Genomic DNA, 10,772 nt, shown 5'->3' on the forward strand with positions numbered 1-10,772 from the left:
TGGGCCGTAACTTACCTCTAACCAATCAAACTGAGCTTTTTTTTTTAAAGAGGTCAATTTTAAGACCAGAAGACCATAAGACAAAGGAGCAAAAGTCCGTCATTCGGCCCATCGAGTCTGCTCCACCATTTTGTCATGAGCTGATCCATTCTCCCATTTAGTCCCACTCCCCTGCCTTCTCACCATAACCTTTGATGCCCTGGCTGCTCAGATACCTATCAATCTCTGCCTTAAATACACCCAATGACTTGGCCTCCACTGCTGCCCGTGGCAACAATTCCATAGATTCACCACCCTCTGACTAAAAAAATGTCTTCACATTTCTGTTCTGAATGGGCGCCCTTCAATCCTTAAGTCATGCGCTCGCGTACTAGACTCCCCCATCATGGGAAACAACTTTGCCACATCCACTCTGTCCATGCCTTTTAACATTCGAAATGTTTCTATGAGGTCCCCCCCCCCATTCTTCTAAACTCCAAGGAATACAGTCCAAGAGCGGACAAACGTTCCTCACATGTTAACCCTCTCATTCCCGGAATCATTCTAGTGATTCTTCTCTGTACCCTCTCCAACGTCAGCACATCCTTTCTTAAATAAGGAGACCAAAACTGCCCACAGTTAAAATAAGGAGACCAAAACTGCCCACAGTATAACTGCACACAATATTGGGGCAAACTCGATATTGGGGGATGAAGTATAAGGTAGCTAAGTGTACGGACATGGACTTCGGAAGAAGGAACAAAGACCTATGGAAGCTGGCTGGTGGCGTAGTGGCATCCGCACCGGACTTTGGGGCGAATGGTCTCCAGTTCGAATCCGGCCGGCTCCCTGCGCGCTTTCCGTCCGTTCTGGGTCGGGCTTCGAGCTGGAAAACTCAGCCTCGTAAAGCGGAGCAGGCGCGAGAGAAATGGCAAGGGCTGCCGCCCGATGTGGTGGTGAGAAAGTTCAAAGATCCGAGGCGCAGAAGAGATTTGGGACTCCTGGCCCAGGATCCCCTGAGAGGTTTAACTTGCCGCTTAAGCCGACGGCGGGGGAAGCCAAATGGTGGAGGAACTCAGCAGGCCGGGAAATGTGTAAACAGTTGGACGTGACGGGGTTCATCAGAAAATCAAGCTCGTCGCGTTGGCTCCCAGCATATAAGCGTTCAGTAACGCAGGGGTGTACTGGGGCGCCCAGGGAAGGGTCGCACCTCAGGTGAGGGGGCTTGTCGTGTCTGTTCCGGGGGGCAGCTCACTCGCCTTCGGTCCCCGCCGGACACTCAGCCCTCACCGGCGGCTCCAAGTCGCCGCTCGCACGCGACAGCGGAGAGCTATGTTTTGGGGGGGTCACCCACGCCAAACAGGTCAAAGGGTAGACCACTGGACCTCCAGGTTTGGGGTGGGGCCAGGGATAACAACCCTGGCCAGTCAAACAAGACTGTTACAGAAACAGCAATAAAGGATCCCTCTGCGTATGAGTGTGATGGTATCCCTGAGTCTCCACCCGGGACTTGCGTGACTGTCGGTGGTGAAAACCCGAGACGAAGCTAGCGACACGATGAAGGAAACCCTGAACTCTGCCAGAGATGGAGGACCTTCATTGCTACCCTAAACACCAACGGCGTAACGGACCGTAAGTATACAAGAGAAAGAGTGTTGGCGTTGGGGAGAGCCCAGAGGTGAATGTACTGTATGATGTAATTCCCACTGATGTTGCCGTTGTGGACCTTTGGAAGAAAAGTAATATTAAACCGGTAAATGTGTACGTAGTGTGTTGTCGTTACCTGTAGGAAGAGACGGTGAAAGGTTTCGCATGCATTACAACAGTGCTTGGAGGTAGTCCAGGGGAAAACAGAATAGAGTGTGGCAGTCACTGAGGGAGTGCAGTGCAGGCAGGCAACAAGGTGCAAGGTTGTAACCAGGTCGATCGTGAAGACCTGAGATGAAGGGTCCTTGAAAGGGGGGTCCGTAGGTTGTGGGAACGGTTATGTGATGGAATGAGTGAAGTTGAGTGAAGTTACCCCTTCTGTAACCTCAGTTATCCGCTGATAGTTGAGGGGTAATAATTGTTCCTGAACCTGGTGGTGTGGGTCCTGAGGCTCCTGTACCTCCTTCCTGATGGTTGAGGGGTAATAACTGTCCCTGAACCTGGTGATGTGGATCCTGCAGCTCCTGTACCTCCCTCCTGATGGTTGAGGGGTAATAACTGTCCCTGAACCTGGTGATGTGGATCCTGCAGCTCCTGTACCTCCTTCCTGATGGTTGAGGGGTAATAACTGTTCCTGAACCTGGTGGTGTGGCACCTGAGGCTCCTGTACCTCCTTCCTGATGGTTGAGGGGTAATAACTGTTCCTGAACCTGGTGGTGTGGGCCCTGAGGCTCCTATACCTTCTTCCTGATGGTTGAGGGGTAATAACTGTTCCTGAACCTGGTAGTGTGGGTCCTGAGGCTCCTATACTTTCTTCCTGATGGCTGAGGGGTAATAACTGTTCCTGAACCTGGTGGAGTGGGTCCTGAGGCTCCTGTACCTCCTTCCTGATGGTTGAGGGGGTAATAACTGTTCCTGAACCTGGTAGTGTGGGTCCTGAGGCTCCTATACCTTCTTTCTGATGGTTGAGGGGTAATAACTATTCCTGAACCTGTTGATGTTGGTCCTGAGGCTCCTGTACTTCCTGCCTGATGGTTGAGGGGTAATAACTGTTCCTGAACCTGGTGGTGTGGCACCTGAGGCTCCTGTACCTCCTTCCTGATGGTTGAGGGGTAATAACTGTTCCTGAACCTGGTGGTGTGGGACCTGAGGCTCCTGTACCTCCCTCCTGATGGTTGAGGGGTAATAACTTCCTGAACCTGGTGGTGTGGGTCCTGAGTATCCTGTACCTCCTTCCTGATGGTTGAGGGGGTAATAACTGTTCCTGAACCTGGTGGTGTGGGACCTGAGGCTCCTGTACCTCCTTTGAGGGGGTAATAACTGTTCCTGAACCTGGTGGTGTGGGTCCTGAGGCTCCTGTACCTCCTTCCTGATGGTTGAGGGGGTAATAACTGTTCCTGAACCTGGTGGTGTGGGTCCTGAGGCTCCGGTACCTCCTTCCCCTTGGCAGCAGTGAGAAGAGAGCATGACCTGGGTGTTGGGTGTCCTTGATGCTGCCTTCCAGTGTGGGCACTCCATGTAGATGTGCCAGGGCGGCCAAGGCACTCAGAGATAGCAGATTCAGACACTCAACCAGGCCGTGGCAAATTCCCTCCTCCCTGCTCCCTTTCTCCAGTTATCAACACATTGTCAGCGTCCTGTCCCAGGGTCAAGGGCAGGAACCTGTACTTTATAAAGACAAGAGGTTTTGCAGATGCTGGACATCCAGAACAACATGCACAAGATGCTGGAGAAACTCAGCAGGCCAGGCAGCGCCTGTGGAACTCAATAAACAGTTGACGTTTTAGGCTGAGACCCTTCAGCGGGACTGGGAAGGGACGGGGAAGAAGCCAGACTAAGGAGTAGGGGCAGAGGGGAAGGTGGACAAGTCAGAAGATGGTAGATGAGGCCAGGTGGGTGGGGGAGGGGGTTGAAGTGAGAAGCTAGGAGGAGATTGGTGGAAGAGGTAAAGGGCTGGAGGAGAAGGAATCTGACAGGACAGGAGAGTGGACCATGGGAGTAAAGGAAGGAGGAGGGACACCAGGGGGAGGTGTTGGGTGGGAAAGGTAAAGGGCTGGAGAAGAACAAATCTGATTAGAGAGGAGAGTGGACCATGGGAGAAAAGGAAGGAGGAGGGACACCGGGGGAGGTGATGGGTGGGAAAGGTAAAGGGCTGGAGAGGAAGGAATCTGACAGGAGAGGAGAGTGGACCATGGGAGAAAGGAAAGGAGGAGGGGACCCAGAGGGAGGTGATTGGTAGGTGAGGACAGGTAGGAGGCTTGAGTGGAGAAATAAAGAAAAGGGAAGGGAGAAGGGGGGAGGGGAGAAAATGACCAGAATTTGGAGGAAGTGAAGTCCATGCCATCAGGTTGGAGGCTAACTAAACGAAATGTGAGGTGTTGCTCCTCCAGACTGAGGGTGGCCTCATCGTGACAGAAGACGGGGGCCGTGGACCAGCACGTAGCAATGGGAATGGGGACTGGAGTTGAAGTGGAGGGGAAAAGTCGGGAGAGATCGACGCCCAAGCCATCGCTGCCCGCAGTGTGGCCAGGTGACCCCAGTCAGCCACTCGAGAGAGATTTGGCGAGGGCACGGGTGCCGCCCATAAGGTGTCCGCAACCTGCCTACCGACTCACTTGGTTCTGAAATCGTCTGCGGCCAGTTTTGCATTATCGATCTGCAGCAGGACCTTGGCGTTGGCCAGCGAGACGGCGTTGATCTGGAAAACACAAAGGCACGTCACTTGTTTCTGAACTGAGGGACGCATGTGCAACAAGGGCAGTGGATTTAGGGGGGAGCAACAGGCAATTAAAAAAGAGTGCTGAAGGACCTCAGTGAATCGGGAAGAGTCTATCAGCATTTGACGTTCCTATCACCTGTTCTTCCCCCCCCCACCTTGTTATTTAGTCCTGGGGAGTGGGGATAGAGGCAACTGCATAGGAACATTTAAGAAACTCTTTGATAATTCAGCCAGAGACTCAGTCCACCGAGACGCTACACTGAGCGTCATAGGAAGTCATTCCTGTCTGTGGCCGTCAAACTTTACAACTCCTCCCTTGGAGGGTCAGACACCCTGAGCCAATAGGCTGGTCCTGGACTTATTTCCTGGTATAATTTACATATTATTATTTAATTATTGATGGTTTTATACTGCTATATCTATACTCTATTCTTGGTTGGTGCAACTGTAACGAAACCCAATTTCCCTCGGGATCAATAAAGTATGTCTATGACTATAAAATGGTCTTACAAACTCTTAGATAAGATGGTTGAGATAGTCCGGGGGACAGACAACAGAGAGGTCATCTGTTGGACTTGGTCTGAGTCTTGTTATGAGATTCGGCATGCCAGCAAAGACTTTGGCAAGTTTCTGCAGATGTTCCGTGGCGAGCAATTGAGATGCGTCACCATCTGGTAGGCGAGTGGGGTGGGGGCTACTCTGCAGGATCGGGAAAAGCTACAGAAAGATGCACACTCAGCCAGCTCCATCTCGGGCGCTAGGGAGGGGTGCCTGATTTTAAGGTGATCGGAGGAAAGTATAGAGGGGATGTCAGAGGTATTTTTTTTACACAGAGTTGTGGTGGGGGGGAGGGGCTGTGGAATGTGTTGCCAGGGGTGATGGTAGAGGCAGATACATTAGAAGCATCTAAGAAACTCTTGCATAGGCACATGTGTCTGAGGGAAAGTTTAGATTGATCTGAAAGTAGGTTTTAAAAGGTTGGCACAACATTGTGGGCCGAAGGGCCTGTAATGTTCTATCAAATCATAGGAAATTGCCTTAATCCCATAGCTGCCAAAGGGATGTGACCTCGGAGTGATCATGGGGGGAGGGGGCAGAGGTTAAAATGGTCTGGGGATAGTCTACAGCGAAGCCGCCCATCTGAACCTTGTTACCAGGCTCGGTTGGTCATTCAGGACTCACTCAGATTTCCCCCGAGACGCCGTGGAGAGCATTCTAGATGGTTGCTCAGCCCGTCTGGTATGGGGAGGAACCATCTGCACAGGTCAGAGTGGTGGTGGTGGGGAAGGTGAGAATGTGGCGTCCACCATTTAGGACCACCTCCCCCCCCCCCAGCCCCCATCACCCGGGATAAGCCGTCTTCTCATTGCTACCATCAGGGAGGAGGTACAGGAGCCTGGAGACACACAGTCAACGATTCAGGAACAGCTTCTTCCCCTCTGTCATCAGGTAGGAGGTACAGGAGCCTGAAGACACACACTCAGCGATTCAGGAACTGCTTCTTCCCCTCTGCCATCAGGGAGGAGGTACAGGAGCCTGAAGACACACACTCAGCGATTCAGGAACAGCTTCTTCCCCTCTGCCATCAGGGAGGAGGTACAGGAGCCTGAAGACACACACTCAACGATTCAGGAACAGCTTCTTCCCCTCTGCCATCAGGGAGGAGGTACAGGAGCCTGAAGACATACACTCAACGATTCAGGAACTGCTTCTTCCCCTCTGCCATCCGGGAGGAGGTACAGGAGCCTGAAGACACACACTCACACACACGCACTCAACATTTTAGGAACAGTTTCTTCCCCTCTGTTGTAATGTATAATTTTTTCCGCAAAATATTAAATGTATTACAATATTCTTTTGCCGCAAGACAGCAAGGTCCACGACGTGGGCCAATGATATTGAACCCGATTTTGAATGGCGAGTTCGGAGATTGACTGACCTGGGCTCGAAGGTCCTGAATGGTCTTCCAGTAGGCGCCCAGGTCTTTGGTGTCGGCGGTTGCCCTCTTCTCGTAGTACTCCCGGATCTGGAGCTCCAGCTGGCTGTTGGACTTCTCCAGGGCGCGCACCTTCGCCAGGTAAGTGGCCAGGCGGTCGTTCAGGTTCTGCATAGTCAGCTTCTCGTTGATGGCGAACGGCTCCAGCATAGCCGAGCCGTAGCCGCCGGAGTAGAACCCCCCGCTGTAGCCGCCGCCATAGCCGGAGGAGGAGATGCGGCTGTGCCGGGTCGAGGCGTTGTGGACGCTGGTGGCGCGTCGGGGTCTGACCGAGCCGCCCGCCACGCTGCTCCTCACCGTGCGGGACGAGCCGCCCAGGATCACGGAGCCGGACTTGCGCCCGCCTGCCCCGTAGCTTTGGTTCGAAAACGCGGAGTAGGACATTGTCGACCCGGATGGGAGTCTCAGTACTCGGGAACACAAGTGGTGCCCGGACCAAGGGACCGGTGAACTTTAAGTACAAGATCTCCGGTGGGCGGTTCGGGAAGCTCCGCTGGCCTTCAGAATGCGAACGGTCAGGTTTGAAACGGCGAGGAGGGAATCGGGAGCGATGCCAGAATATGCCCATTGTTCCGTCCGGTAGAGCGACATACCAAGGAGCGTTATTGCCACGGGCACTTTGAAATTCTCATCTCGCCACTGGAATGTAAACAATTTGTTTACACAATATGCACCCATGCACAGAAGGATCCAATCCCCCAAGCAACTAACTCGAGGTATCCTGACGTCATGAACGTCGATTTCTCCAATTTCCAATTATTTCTTCATCTCATCTTCACTTCATCCCATCTTCACTACATCTCATCTTCACTTCATCTTCCTCCGGTGCCTTCTCTTCCTTCTCTTACTCCCTTGGTCCACTTCCTCTCCTATCAGGTTCCTTCTTCTCCAGCCCTTTACCCTTTCTGTCTATCATCTCCCTCTGGTGCCCCTCTTCCTTCCCTTTCTCCCCTGGTCCACCCTCCTCTCCTATCAGATTCCTTCTTCTCCAGCCCTTTACCTCTTCCATCTATCACCTCCCTCTGGTGCCCCTCTTCCTCCCCTTTCTCCCACGGTCCACTCTCCTCTACTATCAGATTCCTTCTTCTCCAGCCCTTTCAGCATGATTCTCTGGCATGTTATTTGACATCACCATTAGGTGTTGTGTCATACCACTTCATCATTATGTGCCGTGTCGTGTGACACCTCCCTGATGGCAGAGGGGAAGAAGCTGTTCCTGAATCACTGAGTGTGTGCTTTTGGGCTCCTGTACCTCCTCCCTGATGGCAGAGGGGAAGAAGCTGTTCCTGAATCATTGATTGTGTGTCTTCAGGCTCCTGTACCTCCTCACTGATGGTAGCAATGAGAAGTTGGTATGTCCTGATTGGGGGTGGGGTGCTAAATATGGAATCTGCCTTTCTGAGGCACCTCCTGATGAAAACCACCTGTCTTCTCCCAGGTTCTCACTACACCTCACCTTCCTGCTTACCTGGTCTCACTCATCACCTGCCAGCCTGTACTACATTGGAGAAAGGACAATTTTAGAAACTTAGAAAACCTACAGCACAATACAGGTCCTTCAGCCCACAAAGCTGTTTCAAACATGTCCTTACTATAGAAATTACCTAGGGTTACCCATAGCCCTCTATTTTTCTAAGCTCCATGTACCTATCCAGGAGTCTCTTAAAAGACCCTATTATATTTGCCTCCACCACCATTGCCGGCAGCCCATTCCACACACTCACCACTCTCTGCATAAAAAAACTTACCCCTGACATCTCCTCTGTACCTACTTCCAAGCACCTTAAAACTGTGCACTCTCGTGCTAGCCATTTCAGCCCTGGGAAAAAGCCTCTGACTATCCACATGATCAACGCCTCTCATCATCTTATACACCTCTATCAGGTCACCTCTCATCCTCCGTCGCTCCAAGGAGAAAAGGCCGAGTTCACTCAACCTCTTCTCATAAGGCACGATCCCCAATCCAGGCAACATCCTTGTAAATCTCCTCTGCACTCTTTCTATGGTCTCCACATCCTTCCTGTAGTGAGGCAACCAGAACTGAGCACAGAGCTCCAAGTGGGGTCTGACCAGGGTCCTATATAGCTGTATCATTAACTCTCGGCTCTTGACTCAATCTCACGGTTGATGAAGGCCAGTGCACCGTATGCCTTCTTAACCACAGAGTCAACCTGCGTAGCAGCTTTGAGTGTCCTGTGGACTCTGACCCCAAGATCCCTCTGATCCTCCACACTGCCAAGAGTCTTACCAGTAATACTATATTCTGCCATCATATTTGACCTACCAAAATGAACCACCTCATACTTATCTGGGTTGAACTCCATCTGCCACTTCTCAGCCCAGTTTTGCATCCTATTGATGTCCCGCTGTAACCTCTAACAGCCCTCCACACCATCCACAACACCCCCAACATTTGTGTCACAAATCAATCTACAAAGCAATGTCCCCTTGGATCCCATGCCTCCTTACTTTCTCAATAAGCCTTGCATGGGGTACCTTATCAAATGCCTTGCTGAAATCCACATACACTACATCTACTGCTCTTCCTTCATAAATGTGTTTAGTCACATCCTCAAAAAATTCAATCAGGCTCGTAAGGCACGACCTGCCTTTGACAAAGCCATGCTGACTATTCCTTATCATATTATACCTCTTCAAATGTTCATAAATCCTGCCTCTCAGGATCTTCTTCATCAACTTACCAACCACTGATGTAAGACTCACTGGCATATAATTTCTTAGGCTATCTCTACTCCCTTTCTTGAGTAAGGGAACAACTTTTGCAACCCTACAATCCTCTCTTGTCCCCATTGATGATGCAAAGATCATCGCCAGAGGCTCAGCAATCTCCTCCCTCGACTCCCACAGTAGCCTGGGGTACATCCCATCTGGTCCCAGTGACTTATCCAACTTGATGCTTTCTGAAAGCTCCAGCACATCCTCTTCCTTAATATCTACATGCTCAAGCTTTTCAGTCCACTGTAAGTCATCCCTACAATCGTCAAGATACTTTTCCATAGTGAATACTGAAGCAAAGTATTCATTAAGTACCTCTGCTATCTCCTCTGGTTCCATACACACTTTTCCACTGTCACACTTGATTGGTCCTATTCTCTCATATCTTATCCCCTTGCTCTTCACATACTTGTAGAATGCCTTGGGGTTTTCCATCTCATGGCCCCTTCTGGCGCTCCTAATTTCATTCTTAAGCTCCTTCCTGCTAGCTTCATAATCTTCAAGATCTCTATCATTACCTAGTTTTTTAAACCTTTCATCAGCTTTTCTTTTCTTCTTGACCAGATTTACAACAGCCTTTGTACACCATGGTTCCTGTACCCTACCATCCTTTCCCTGTCTCATTGGAACGTACCTATGTAGAACTCCACGCAAGTACCCCTGAACATTTGCCACATTTCTGCCCAATATTTCCCTGAGAACATCTGTTCCCAATTTATGCTTCCAAGTTCCTGCTTGATAGCCTCATATTTCCCCTTACTCCAATTAAATGCTTTCCTAACTTGTCTGTTCCTATCTCTCTCCAATGCTATGGTAAAGGAGATAGAATTGTGATCACTATCTCCAAAATGCTCTCCCACTGAAAGATCTGACACCTGACCAGGTTCATTTCCCAATTCCAGATCAAGTACAGCCTCTCCTCTTGCAGGCTTATCTACATATTGTGTCAAGAAACCTTCCTGAACATACCTAACAAACTCCAACCCATCTAAACCCCTTGCTCGAGGGAGACGCCGATCAATATTTGAGAAATTAAAATCTCCCACCATGACAACCCTGTTATTATTACACCTTTCCAGAATCTGTCTCCCTATCTGTTCCTCAGTGTCCCTGTTACTATTGGGTGGTCTATAAAAAACACCCAGTAGAGTTATTGACCCTTTCCTGTTCCTAACTTCCACCCTCAGAGACTCAGTAGACAATCCCTCCATGACTTCCTCCCTTTCTGCAGCCGTGACACTACCTCTGATCAACAGTGCCACGCCCCCACCTCTTTTGCCTCCCTCCCTGTCCTTTCTGAAACTTCCAAAGCTTGGCACTCTAAGTAGCCATTCTTGCCCCTGAGCCATCCAAGTCTCTGTAATGGCCACAACATCATAGCTCCAAGCATTGATCCACGCTCTGAGCTCATCTGCTTAATTCATAGTACTCCTCGCATTAATATAGACACATCTCAAACCATCGGTCTGAGCGCGTCCCTTCTCTATCACCTGCTTATCCTCCCTTTCGCACTGTCTCCAAGCTTTCTCTATCTGTGAGCCAACCACCCTTTCCTCCGTCACTTCAGTTTGGTTCCCTCCCCCCAGCGATTCTAGTTTAAACTCTCCCCAATAGCCTTAGCAAACCTCCCCACCAGGATATTGGTCCCCCTCTGATTCAAGTGCAACCCATCCTTTTTGTACAGGTCATGCCTGC

General features: G+C 50.6%; 1 pseudogene; it reads right to left on the reverse strand.

Annotated features, from left to right (window-relative positions):
• Positions 1-6,820, reverse strand: part of LOC140191416 (keratin, type I cytoskeletal 19-like) — a 112,279-nt pseudogene extending 105,459 nt beyond the window's left edge.
• Between the last annotated feature and the right edge of the window lie 3,952 nt (positions 6,821-10,772).

The sequence above is a fragment of the Mobula birostris genome, chromosome X (genome assembly GCF_030028105.1).
Source record: "Mobula birostris isolate sMobBir1 chromosome X, sMobBir1.hap1, whole genome shotgun sequence".
Lineage (NCBI taxonomy): Eukaryota > Metazoa > Chordata > Chondrichthyes > Myliobatiformes > Myliobatidae > Mobula > Mobula birostris.